The 12,814-nt window shown below is 60.1% G+C and overlaps 1 non-coding gene across 1 annotated transcript; it reads left to right on the forward strand.

Moving 5' to 3' along the window:
• The first annotated feature begins 8,287 nt into the window (after positions 1–8,287).
• LOC131863660 (5S ribosomal RNA) lies at positions 8,288–8,406 on the forward strand. Its single transcript, XR_009362558.1, has one exon. It is a non-coding gene; the product is annotated as a 5S ribosomal RNA (ribosomal RNA).
• The last annotated feature ends 4,408 nt before the right edge of the window (positions 8,407–12,814 follow it).

Genomic DNA, 12,814 nt, shown 5'->3' on the forward strand with positions numbered 1-12,814 from the left:
GAGGGATGCGGCGAGAAGGACCCAACGGCTAGACGGAAGAGGCTTCGGGTCCGCCTCGGAATGGTCCAAGCATCGGACGCGCTTGGGGCGACTACCAGTGACAACCCCTTATCCCGCGACGCGTCCGATACACAGATAGTTCCAAGGCGGCCGAGGAGCCTCACCGCATAGCAATCGGGGTGCGAGGCGAGGGATGCGGCGAGAAGGACCCAACGGCTAGACGGAAGAGGCTTCGGGTCCGCCTCGGAATGGTCCAAGCATCGGACGCGCTTGGGGCGACTACCAGTGACAACCCCTTATCCCGCGACGCGTCCGATACACAGATAGTTCCAAGGCGGCCGAGGAGCCTCACCGCATAGCAATCGGGGTGCGAGGCGAGGGATGCGGCGAGAAGGACCCAACGGCTAGACGGAAGAGGCTTCGGGTCCGCCTCGGAATGGTCCAAGCATCGGACGCGCTTGGGGCGACTACCAGTGACAACCCCTTATCCCGCGACGCGTCCGATACACAGATAGTTCCGAGGCGGCCGAGGAGCCTCACCGCATAGCAATCGGGGTGCGAGGCGAAGGATGCGGCGAGAAGGACCCAACGGCTAGACGGAAGAGGCTTCGGGTCCGCCTCGGAATGGTCCAAGCATCGGACGCGCTTGGGGCGACTACCAGTGACAACCCCTTATCCCGCGACGCGTCCGATACACAGATAGTTCCGAGGCGGCCGAGGAGCCTCACCGCATAGCAATCGGGGTGCGAGGCGAAGGATGCGGCGAGAAGGACCCAACGGCTAGACGGAAGAGGCTTCGGGTCCGCCTCGGAATGGTCTAAGCATCGGACGCGCTTGGGGCGACTACCAGTGACAACCCCTTATCCCGCGACGCGTCCGATACACAGATAGTTCCAAGGCGGCCGAGGAGCCTCACCGCATAGCAATCGGGGTGCGAGGCGAGGGATGCGGCGAGAAGGACCCAACGGCTAGACGGAAGAGGCTTCAGGGCCGCCTCGGAATGGTCCAAGCATCGAACGCGCTTGGGGCGACTACCAGTGACAACCCCTTATCCCGCGACGCGTCCGATACACAGATAGTTCCGAGGCGGCCGAGGAGCCTCACCGCATAGCAATCGGGGTGCGAGGCGAGGGATGCGGCGAGAAGGACCCAACGGCTAGACGGAAGAGGCTTCAGGGCCGCCTCGGAATGGTCCAAGCATCGGACGCGCTTGGGGCGACTACCAGTGACAACCCCTTATCCCGCGACGCGTCCGATACACAGATAGTTCCGAGGCGGCCGAGGAGCCTCACCGCATAGCAATCGGGGTGCGAGGCGAGGGATGCGGCGAGAAGGACCCAACGGCTAGACGGAAGAGGCTTCAGGGCCGCCTCGGAATGGTCCAAGCATCGGACGCGCTTGGGGCGACTACCAATGACAACCCCTTATCCCGCGACGCGTCCGATACACAGATAGTTCCGAGGCGGCCGAGGAGCCTCACCGCATAGCAATCGGGGTGCGAGGCGAGGGATGCGGCGAGAAGGACCCAACGGCTAGACGGAAGAGGCTTCAGGGCCGCCTCGGAATGGTCCAAGCATCGGACGCGCTTGGGGCGACTACCAGTGACAACCCCTTATCCCGCGACGCGTCCGATACACAGATAGTTCCGAGGCGGCCGAGGAGCCTCACCGCATAGCAATCGGGGTGCGAGGCGAGGGATGCGGCGAGAAGGACCCAACGGCTAGACGGAAGAGGCTTCAGGGCCGCCTCGGAATGGTCCAAGCATCGGACGCGCTTGGGGCGACTACCGTTGCCAACCCCTTATCCCGCGATGCGTCTGATACACAGATAGTTCCGAGGCGGCCGAGGAGCCTCACCGCATAGCAATCGGGTTGCGAGGCAGATTATTGGGAAGGGAACCCCCTGGGATGCGGCTCAAGCAGTGCCCAAAGGGACTGGAATGCGGAATCACATCGAGAGACCCAAATGCTATACGAGGGCTCAAATCGGACAACAGCCCAAACTTCCGACTTTCGTCCCAGAAAGCCCAAGAGCTATCTAAAACGTTCATGGCCGGAACTCGATCGCGGCTATACCAGTCCGCCAAGCAACCCAAAAGCTAGACTGGAGCTCTAGTCGAATCACCTCTGTGGCCATTGCAAGGACGTGTTGGAGCGACTACCATTGCCGAACCATTCCGCAGGTCGAGTCCATACCAAGGCCGCATAGAGATTCACGATGAGCTCCTGCATAGCAATCAGGAGACTTGCCGTGTCCATCACAATCGATAAATCCTGGTGCAAGATTTTTGCATCCGAGCGCTCCAACCAGTCGAGCACCAGCATCAATCGACATAAACGGGCACGGGGGGAGGATGCTCGAGAACACTACCTCCCCTATATAAGTTATTTGTCCGATTCTCAAGCAGCCGAAGTCTGGTCATCGAATCGGGTCAAAGACCACAACTTCCGACTTTACCCACAATGCAAGTCATCGAATCGAACATCGGCCCCCGAGTCGGACTCCATGCGTATGTCAGGTCATCGGACCCAAATTCCGCCTTCCTGCGCATGGCGGGCCATCAATATCAACTCGGTCATCGGACCCAAACTCCGCCTTTTTGCGTATGGCACGCCTTCAAATCGGTCATCGGACCCAAATTCCGCCTTCCTGTGCATGGCGGGCCATCAACATCAACTCGGTCATCGGACCCAAATTCCGCCTTTCTGCGCATGGCACGCCATCAACTCGGTCATCGGACCCAAATTCCGCCTTCCTGCGCATGGCAGGTCATCGGACACAAATTCAGACCTCGCCAATATGCCTACGTATCGAATCGGTCATCGGACCCAACTTCCGACTTCATCCATACTGTAGGGTCTTTGAGGTTGGCGCGGTGCGCTCAACCCAGGGAGTCGACCCATCGAAGCATACACCTCCCCTATATAAGCTATTTGTCCGATTCCCACACCTGTGTAGTTTGCACCTCTGACCAGGACATCGACCCCAACTTCCGAACTCGACTGCAACGACGGCACCAGCGCCTTGGTGCGCACCTTGCGACGCACAGTCCCAACATTCGCCTTCCTGCACATGGCAGGTCATCGGACCCAAATTCCGACCTCGCGAGTATGCCTACATATCGAATCGGTCATCGGACCCAACTTCCGACTTCATCCATACCGTAGGGTCTTTGAGGTTGGCGCGGTGCGCTCAACCCGGGGAGTCGACCCAACGAAGCATACACCTCCCCTATATAAGCTATTTGTCCGATTCCCACACCTGTGTAGTTTGCACCTCCGATCAAGACATCGACCCCAACTTCCGAACTCGCCTCCAACGACCGAACCAGCGCCTTGGTGCGCACCTTGCAACGCACAGTGCCAACATTCGCCTTCCTGCACGTGGCAGGTCATCGGACCCAAATTCCGACCTCGCGAGTATGCCTACATATCGAATCGGTCATCGGACCCAACTTCCGACTTCATCCATACCGTAGGGTCTTTGAGGTTGGCGCGGTGCGCTCAACCCGGGGAGTCGACCCAACGAAGCATACACCTCCCCTATATAAGCTATTTGTCCGATTCCCACACCTGTGTAGCTTGCACCTCCGATCAGGACATCGACCCCAACTTCCGAACTCGACTAAAAAGACCGCACCAGCGCCTTGGTGTGCACCTTGCAACGCACAGTGTCAACATTCGCCTTCCTGCACATGGCAGGTCATCGGACCCAAATTCCGACCTCATGAGCATACCTACTAATCGAATTGGTCATCGGACCCAACTTCCGACTTCATCCATACCGTAGGGTCTTTGAGGTTGGCGCGGTGCGCTCAACCTGGGGAGTCGACCCATCGAAGCATACACCTCCCCTATATAAGCTATTTGTCCGATTCCGACACCTGTGTAGTTTGCACCTCCGCTCAGGACATCGACCCCAACTTCCGAACTCGCCTGCAACGACCGAACCAGCGCCTTGGTGCGCACCAAAAGTGCGCACTTTTGGAGGGCACTTTTGTGCGCTCCAAAGGTGCGCACTTTTGGAGGGCACTTTTCTGCGCTCCAAAGGTGCGCACTTTTGGAGGGCACTTTTTGGAGGGCACTTTTCTGCGCTCCAAAGGTGCGCACTTTTGGAGGGCACTTTTTGGAGGGCACTTTTCTGCGCTCCAAAGGTGCGCACTTTTGGAGGGCACTTTTTGGAGGGCACTTTTCTGCGCTCCAAAGGTGCGCACTTTTGGAGGGCACTTTTTGGAGGGCACTTTTCTGCGCTCCAAAGGTGCGCACTTTTGGAGGGCACTTTTTGGAGGGCACTTTTCTGCGCTCCAAAGGTGCGCACTTTTGGAGGGCACTTTTCTGCGCTCCAAAGGTGCGCACTTTTGGAGGGCACTTTTTGGAGGGCACTTTTCTGCGCTCCAAAGGTGCGCACTTTTGGAGGGCACTTTTTGGAGGGCACTTTTCTGCGCTCCAAAGGTGCGCACTTTTGGAGGGCACTTTTTGGAGGGCACTTTTCTGCGCTCCAAAGGTGCGCACTTTTGGAGGGCACTTTTGTGCACTCCAAAGGTGCGCACTTTTGGAGGGCACTTTTCCTGTGCTCCAAAGGTGCACACCTAGGTGAGCACCTTCGACCACACCTTGTAGCACACCAAACTCTGACTTTCGACTTCATCCGCAATGCAGGGTCTTTGAGGTTGGCGCAATGCGCACAACCAGGGGAGTCGACCCATCAAACCCAACACCTCCCCTATATAAGCTATTTGTCTGATTCTCATACATGCGTAGCCTGCAGGAGCAATTAGGACATCGACCCCAACTTTCGGCTTCTAAACGAAAACAAGGTCTTTGAGGTTGGTGTAATGCGAACAACTAGGGGAGTCAACCCATCAAACCCAACACCTCCCCTATATAAGCTATTTGTCTGATTCTCATACATGTGTAGTCTACAGGAGCAATTAGGACATCGACCCCAACTTTTGACTTCTTAACGAAAACAAGGTCTTTGAGGTTGACGTAATGCGCACAACCAGGGGAGTCGACCCATCAAACCCAACACCTCCCCTATATAAGCTATTTGTCCGATTCTCATACATGTGTAGCCTGCAGGAGCCATTAGGACATTGACCCCAACTTTTGACTTCTTAACGAAAACAAGGTCTTTGAGGTTGGCGTAATGCGCACAACCAAGGGAGTTGACCCATCAAACCCAACACCTCCCCTATATAAGCTATTTGTCTGATTCTCATACATGTGTAGCCTGCAACAACGATTAGGACATCCACCCCAACTTCTGAATTCGTCTGCGTTGACCGCACCAAAGGTGCACGCCTTGGTGCTCACCAAAATCCGACTTCCGACTTCTTCTGCTATGCGGGGTCTTTGAGGTTGGCGCAGTGCGCACAACCAGGGGAGTCAACCCACCGAATGCAACACCTCCCCTATATAAGCTATTTGTCTGATTCTCATACATGCGTAGACTGCAGCAATGATTAGGACATCCACCCCAACTTTTGACTTCTTAAACAAGACAGGGTCTTTGAAGTTGGTGCAGTGCACACAACCAGGGGAGTCGACCCATCAAACGCAACACCTCCCCTATATAAAGCTATTTGTCCGATTCTCATACGTGTAGTCTGCAGCAGCGATTAGGACATCGACCCCAACTTCCGAATTCGTTTGCATTGACCGCACCAAAGGTGCACGCCTTGGTGTGCACCCTGGAGTGCACTTTGGTGCTCACCTCGGTGCACACTTTGGTGTGCACCTCGGTGTGCACCAAAGGTGCGCACCTTGGAGCGCACCAAAGGTGTACACTTTGGAGCGCACCACATAGGGTCTTTGAGAGGTTGGCGCAGTGCGCACACCAAGGTGGGTGTTGAGGTGCGTGCCGAGGTGGGTGGGTGCTAGGGTGCGCTCCATGGTGGGTGCCAGGGTGGGTGCGTGCTAGGGTGGATTCCAAAGAGGGTCATAGGGTGGGTGCCAAGGTGGGTTGGTGATATAGTGGGTTCAAAGGTGGGTACTAGGGTGGGTTCCAAGGTGGGTCACAAGTTGGGTGCCAGGATGCGTGGGTGTTAGGTTGGGTGCCAAGGTGGGCTCCTGCGTGGGTGGGTGCTAGGGTGGGTTTCAAGGTGGACGCGAGGGCGGGTGCCAAGGTGGGTAACAAGTTGGGTGTTAGGATGGGTGAGTGCTAGAGTGGGTGCCAAGGTGGGTGGGTGCTAAGGTGGATGCCAAGGTGGTTCACAGGGTGGGTGGGTTCTAGGGTGAGTTCCAAGGTGGGTCACAGGTTCAGTGCTAGGGTGGGTGTCAAGGCGGGTGTCGAGGTGCCTGGGTGCTAGGGTGTGGATGCCAATGTGGGTCATAGGGTGGGTACTAGGGTGGGCTGCAATGTGGGTGCCAAGGTGGGTAACATGCTCGGTGGGTTCTAAATTGGGTGCCAGGGTGGGTGTGCACCCACCTTGCCCGAGGTGGGTGCCAAGGTGCCAGTGTGGGTGGGTGCTAAGGTGGATGCCAAGGTGGGTGAGAAGGTGGGTGATAGGTTGAGTGGTAGGATGGGTGGGTGCCAAGATGGGTCACAGGGTGGGTGCAAGGGTGGGTAGGTGCTAGGGTTGGTGTCAGGGTGGGTGGGTGCTAGGTTGGGTTCCAAGGTGGGTGCGAGGGTGAGTGTCAAGGTGGGTCACAGGTTAGGTGCTAGGATGGGTGAGTGCTAGGGTGCAAAGGTGCCAGGGTGGGTGCTAGGATGGGTCGATGCTAGGGTGAGTGGCAAGGTGGGTCCACAAGTGTCAAGGTGGGTGCCGAGGTGGGTGCCAAGTCGGCGACTGCTATGGTGGATGCCAAGGTGGGTCACGGGGTGGGTGCCAAGTTGCTAGGTTGGGTTCCAAGGTGGGTGCCAACGTGGGTGCTAGGGTGCGTGGGTTAAAGGGTGTGTCACAACGTGGGTGCCAGGATGGGTGCGCACCCACACTGGCCAAGACGGGTGCGGGTGCAAGGTTGGGTTCCAAGCCCGGTCACAGGCTGGGTGCTAGGATGGGTGGGTGCCAAGGTGGGCACCAGGGTGGGTGCACCCACCCTGGCCAAGGTGGGTCACGGGGTGGGTCCTAGGGTGGGTAACGGGGTGGGTACTAAGGTGCGTGCCAAGGTGGGTCATAGGGTGGGTGCCAAGGTGGGCACCAGGGTGGGTGTGCACCAACCCTAGCCAGGGTAGGTCACGGGGTGGTTGTCGGGGTGGGCGTCAAGGAGCCAAGGTGGGTGGCAAGTAGCCAAGTTGCGTGCCAAGGTGGGTGTCGGGGTGGGTGCCAAGGATCCAAGGTGGGTGCCAAGGAACCAAGGTGGGTGTCTGGGTGGGTGCCGAGGTGGGAGCCAGGGTGGGTCCCAAGGTGAGTGCAAAGGTGGGTGCCAGGGTCAAGGTGAGTGCCAATGTGGGTTCCAAGGTGCCAGGGTCAGGGTGAGTGCCAATGTGGGTTCAAAGGTGCTAAGTTGGGTGCGAGGTTGGGTGCGAGGGTGGGTGGGTGCCAAGGTGTGCTAGGTGGAAGCCCGGGTGGGTCGGCATCCCATGGGTGTCGAGTTGGGTGCCTGATGGGTGCTTCTTGTCAAGTTTTAGTCGTCGGGACTCATTTCGAGCCTTAGAGGTCGTTTCTTGTCCGGTTGCCCTGTCTTCGACCTGGGAACCCAATTTTGGTCCTCGGGTCCCATTTTTTTTTGTCTCGCATCCCACTTTTGGCCTGTGGCCTTTTCGGGGTCGATTCTCGTTTTGGGCATCAGAGCATGTTTCTTCTCCTAAAACCCAATATTTGTTTATTAAGTCTCGGAACACATTTTTGTTCTCGTGGACCCATCATGGGTCTTGGAACGCATTTGTGGTCCTTGGGTCCCATTTTGCATCCCGAAACTTGTGTTTTGGTGCTTGATCCCTATTTTGGGTGCCCACCTTGCACCAAGTGCGCACCCGGGGCAAACCGAGCGCCTTGGTGCACCGGGGCAAGATCGAGCGTGCACCCGAGGCGCCCCGAACATGCACCAAGGTGCACTCGGCCCACATGTGAGCGCAGGTCGTTGCGCCCGAGGTGGTGTGTGGGCACCGCGTTGCAGACGGGACACTGCACGCACACGACGCCCCCTCCAGGTGCACGCACGTAGGCCGGGCCGGGTGCACACCCGACGCCCTAGCAAGGTGCGCGCACCCGGGCAGGGCTCACACTTGGCGAACGGGGCGCACTTCGCGAGGGAGGGTGTGCACCTCGACGGGGGTGGGTGGCCGGGGTGGATTCGCACGTGGGTCGCGGTTTGCTAAGTACACACTGCGACAAGCTCATAACGGGTGCGATCATACCAGCGTTAGTGCACCGGATCCCATCAGAACTCCGCAGTTAAGCGCGCTTGGGCCGGAGTAGTACTGGGATGGGTGACCTCCCGGGAAGTCCCGGTGTTGCACCCTTTTTTAGTTTTTCGCCGGGCGTCGCAATGCTATTTGAATAAACCTTTTGCCCGTTTGCGTTCTCGTCGGGGCCGGGCCGGGCCGGGGTGCGCTGCCCGCACTACCGCGCGCGCGGGGGCGACACCGAGCGCGCACCCGAGGCGCCCCGAGCACACAGGCCACGGTGCAACCCGGGCGTTGTGCGCGCACCCCGGTGCGCCCGAGGTGCTGCGCGCGCACCCAGGTGAAATCGGTGTGCACCTCGGCCAGTGCGCGCTCGGTCGAGTCGCGCACGTTGGCCAAGGTGCACGGTGATGTTTCTTACTCTAAGGTTCCGCACCAGACGCCCGGGACAGGTGAGCGAAGCTGGGCGGGGCCGGGTGCGCGGCCGGGGCAGGTGCACGCAGCTGGAGAGAGCTTTGGAGCACACTTCGGAGCGCACCAATGATGCGCTCCATTCAAAAGTTTCCTGAAAAGGCAAAAAAAGTTGAGATTATAGAATTTCCCACTTGAGAGATTGTAAAAAAAAAAAATTTAAAATGAAGGAAACGCGGGTGCCAAGGTGTGCGCAGCCCAGCCCACCCTGGCGAAGGTGCACGCAAGGTGCGCACCCGAGGCAAACCGGACAATTAACCCAACTTTCGACTTCGCGCGCACCTTGGAGCGCACTTCGGAGCGCTCCTTGGTGCGCACCAATCTTGGGCACCTCGGAGTGCACCATGGCGCCCACCAAGGTGCGCACCCGGGGCAAACCGAGCTCCGACTTCGTGCGCACCTTGGAGCGCACGAAAGGTGCGCACCATGGCGCCCACCAAGGTGCGCAGCCCAGCCAAGGCGTGCGCATCAAGGTGCGCACCCTGGCGAAGGTGCGCACCCGGGGCAAACCGAGCTCCGACTTCGTGCGCACCTTGGAGCGCACAAAAGGTGCGCAACCCAGCCAAGGTGTGCGCACCCCGGTCAAACCGAGCTCCGAATCGTGCGCACCAGAGGTGCACGCCATCGTGCGCACCTTGGAGCACACTTCGGAGCCCTCCTTGGTGCGCGCCGATGTTGCGCACCTCGGAGCGCACCCGGGGAAAACAATGCAATTAACCCGACTTTCGACTTCGTGGGCACCTCGGAGCGCTCTCGGGTTCGCACCTCGGAGCACACCGAGGTGCGCACCTTTGATGCGCTGCCTTCACCAATTTCCAGAAAAGGCAAGAAAACATTGAGAAGGTGTGCGCACCGAGGTGCCCACCCTGGCGAAGGTGCACGCGAGGTGCGCACCCGGGGCAAACCGGGCTCCGACTTCGTGCACGCCGCACCTTGGAGCACACTTCGGAGCGCTCCTTGGTGCGCACCAGGGCGCGCAACCCAGCCGAGGTGCCCACCCCGGCGAAGGTGCACGCGAGGTGCGCACCCGGGGCAAACCGGGCTCCGACTTCGTGCACGCCATGGTGCCCACCGCGGCGAAGGTGCACGCGAGGTGCGCACCCGGGGCAAACCGGGCTCCGACTTCGTGCACGCCGCACCTTGGAGCACACTTCGGAGCGCTCCTTGGTGCGCACCATGGTGCCCACCAGGGCGCGCAACCCCGCCGAAGGTGCACGCGAGGTGCGCACCCGGGGCAAACCGGGCTCCGACTTCGTGCACGCCGCACCTTGGAGCACACTTCGGAGCGCTCCTTGGTGCGCACCATGGTGCCCACCAGGGCGCGCAACCCCGCCGAAGGTGCACGCGAGGTGCGCACCCGGGGCAAACCGGGCTCCGACTTCGTGCACGCCATGGTGCGCACCGCGGCGAAGGTGCGCACCCGGGGCAAACCGGGCTCCGACTTCGTGCACGCCGCACCTTGGAGCACACTTCGGAGCGCTCCTTGGTGCGCACCAGGGCGCGCAACCCAGCCGAGGTGCCCACCCCGGCGAAGGTGCACGCGAGGTGCGTACCCGGGGCAAACCGGGCTCCGACTTCGTGCACGCCGCACCTTGGAGCACACTTCGGAGCGCTCCTTGGTGCGCACCATGGTGCCCACCAGGCCGCGCAACCCAGCCAAGGTGTGCGCACCAAGGTGCACGCGAGGTGCGCACCCGGGGCAAACCGGGGTCCGACTTCGTGCACGCCGCACCTTGGAGCACACATCGGGGCGCTCCCGGGTTCGCACCGGCGTTGCGCACCGTGGTGGGCACCTCGGAGCACACCAAGGTGGGCAGCGAGGTGCGCACCTTTGATGCGATGCCTTCACTAATTTCCATAAAAGGCAAAAAAAAAACGAGATTTTAAAATTTCCGTTTTGAAAGATAGTGAGAAAAAGGGAATGCTGGTGCCATCTTGAGCCCGCCCTGGTGCGCAGCCCAGCCAAGGTGTGCGCACCAAGGTGCCCACCCTGGCGAAGGTGCGCGCCCGGGCAATTAACCCAACTTCCAACTTCGCGCGCGCCAGGGTGGGAGCGCACCCAACAACCGGGCCTGGGAAGAGCCAATGCGAGAAACCCCACCAAACGCTCTGACAAAAAAAGAGGGGGCGCTCCAGTAACCCCGCTTCGGAGCGCACCCTGGGCAAACCCAGCCAAGGTGCCCACCCCGGCCAAGGTGCAGGCGAGGTGCGCACCCGGGGCAAACCGGGCTCCGACAACGTGCACGCCGCACCTTGGAGCACACTTCGTAGCGCTCCCGGGTGCGCACCTCAGAGCACACCAAGGTGGGCAGCGAGGTGCGCACCTTTGATGCGCTGCCTTCACTAATTTCCAGAAAAGGCAAAAAAAAAAGGAGATTTTAAAATTTCCGTTTTGAAAGATAGTGAAAAAAACGGAACGCGCGTGCCATCTTGAGCCCGCCCTGGTGCGCAGCCCAGGTAAGGTGCCCACCCTGGCAAAGGTGCGCACCCGGGCAATTAACCCTACTTCCGACTTCGTGCGCGCCAGGGTGGCAACCGGGCCTCGGAAGAGCCAATGCGAGAAACCCCACCAAACGCTCCGACAAAAAAAGAGGCGGCGCTCCAATAACCCCGCTTCGGAGCGCAGCCGGGGCAAACCCAGCCAAGGTGCCCACCCCGACGAAGGTGCACGCGAGGTGCGCACCCGGGGCAAACCGGGCTCCGACAACGTGCACGCAGCACCTTGGAGCACACTTCGAAGCACTCCCGGGTGCCCACCGGCGTTGCGCACCGTGGTGGGCAGCGAGGTGCGCACCTTTGATGCGCTGCCTTCACTAATTTCCAGAAAAAGGCAAAAAAAAATGAGATTTTAAAATTTCCGTTTTGAAAGATAGTGAAAAAAAAGGAACGCGGGTGCCATCTTGAGCCCGCCCTGGTGCGCAGCCCAGGCAAGGCATGCGCACCAAGGTGCCCACCCGAGGTGCACACCCGGGGCAAACCGGGCTCCGACTTCGTGCAGGCCGCACCTTGGAGCACACTTCGGAGCGCTCCTTGGTGCGCACCATGGTGCCCACCAGGGCGCGCAACCCAGCCAAGGTCTGCACACCAAGGTGCCCACCCCGGCGAAGGTGCACGCGAGGTGCGCACCCGGGGCAAACCGGGCTCCGACTTCGTGCACGCCATGGTGCCCACCGCGGCGAAGGTGCACGCGAGGTGCGCACCCGGGGCAAACCGGGCTCCGACTTCGTGCACGCCGCACCTTGGAGCACACTTCGGAGCGCTCCTTGGTGCGCACCATGGTGCCCACCAGGGCGCGCAACCCAGCCAAGGTGTGCGCACCAAGGTGCACGCGAGGTGCGCACCCGGGGCAAACCGGGGTCCGACTTCGTGCACGCCGCACCTTGGAGCACACATCGGAGCGCTCCCAGGTTCGCACCAGCGTTGCGCACCTTTGATGCGCTGCCTTCACTAATTTCCAGAAAAGGCAAAAAAAAACGAGATTTTAAAATTTCCGTTCTGAAAGATAGTGAAAAAAACGGAACGCGGGTGCCATCTTGAGCCCTTCCTGGTGCGCAGCCCAGGCAAGTTGTGCGCACCAAGGTGCCCACCCTGGCGGAGGTGCGCGCCCGGGGCAATCCGGGCTCCGACTTCGTGCACTGCATGGTGCCCACCAAGGCGCGCAACCCAGCCAAGGTGCCCACCGCAGCGAAGGTGCACGCGAGGTGCGCACCCGAGGTGCACACCCGGGGCAAACCGGGCTCCGACTTCGTGCACGCCGCACCTTGGAGCACACTTCAGAGCGCTCCTTGGTGCGCACCAGGGCGCGCAACCCAACCAAGGTCTGCACACCAAGGTGCTCACCCCGGCGAAGGTGCACGCGAGGTGCGCACCCGGGGCAAACCGGGCTCGGACTTCGTGCACGCCGCACCTTGGAGCACACATCGGAGCGCTCCCGGGTTCGCACCAGCATTGCGCACCTTTGATGCGCTCCAATAACCCCACTTCGGAGCGCACCAGAAACCCCACTGGACGCTTGGGCAAAAATGTAATGCGCACCCGAAGCCCCTACCCAGAA

Source organism: Cryptomeria japonica, unplaced genomic scaffold (assembly GCF_030272615.1).
Source record: "Cryptomeria japonica unplaced genomic scaffold, Sugi_1.0 HiC_scaffold_67, whole genome shotgun sequence".
In the NCBI taxonomy this organism is placed as follows: domain Eukaryota; kingdom Viridiplantae; phylum Streptophyta; class Pinopsida; order Cupressales; family Cupressaceae; genus Cryptomeria; species Cryptomeria japonica.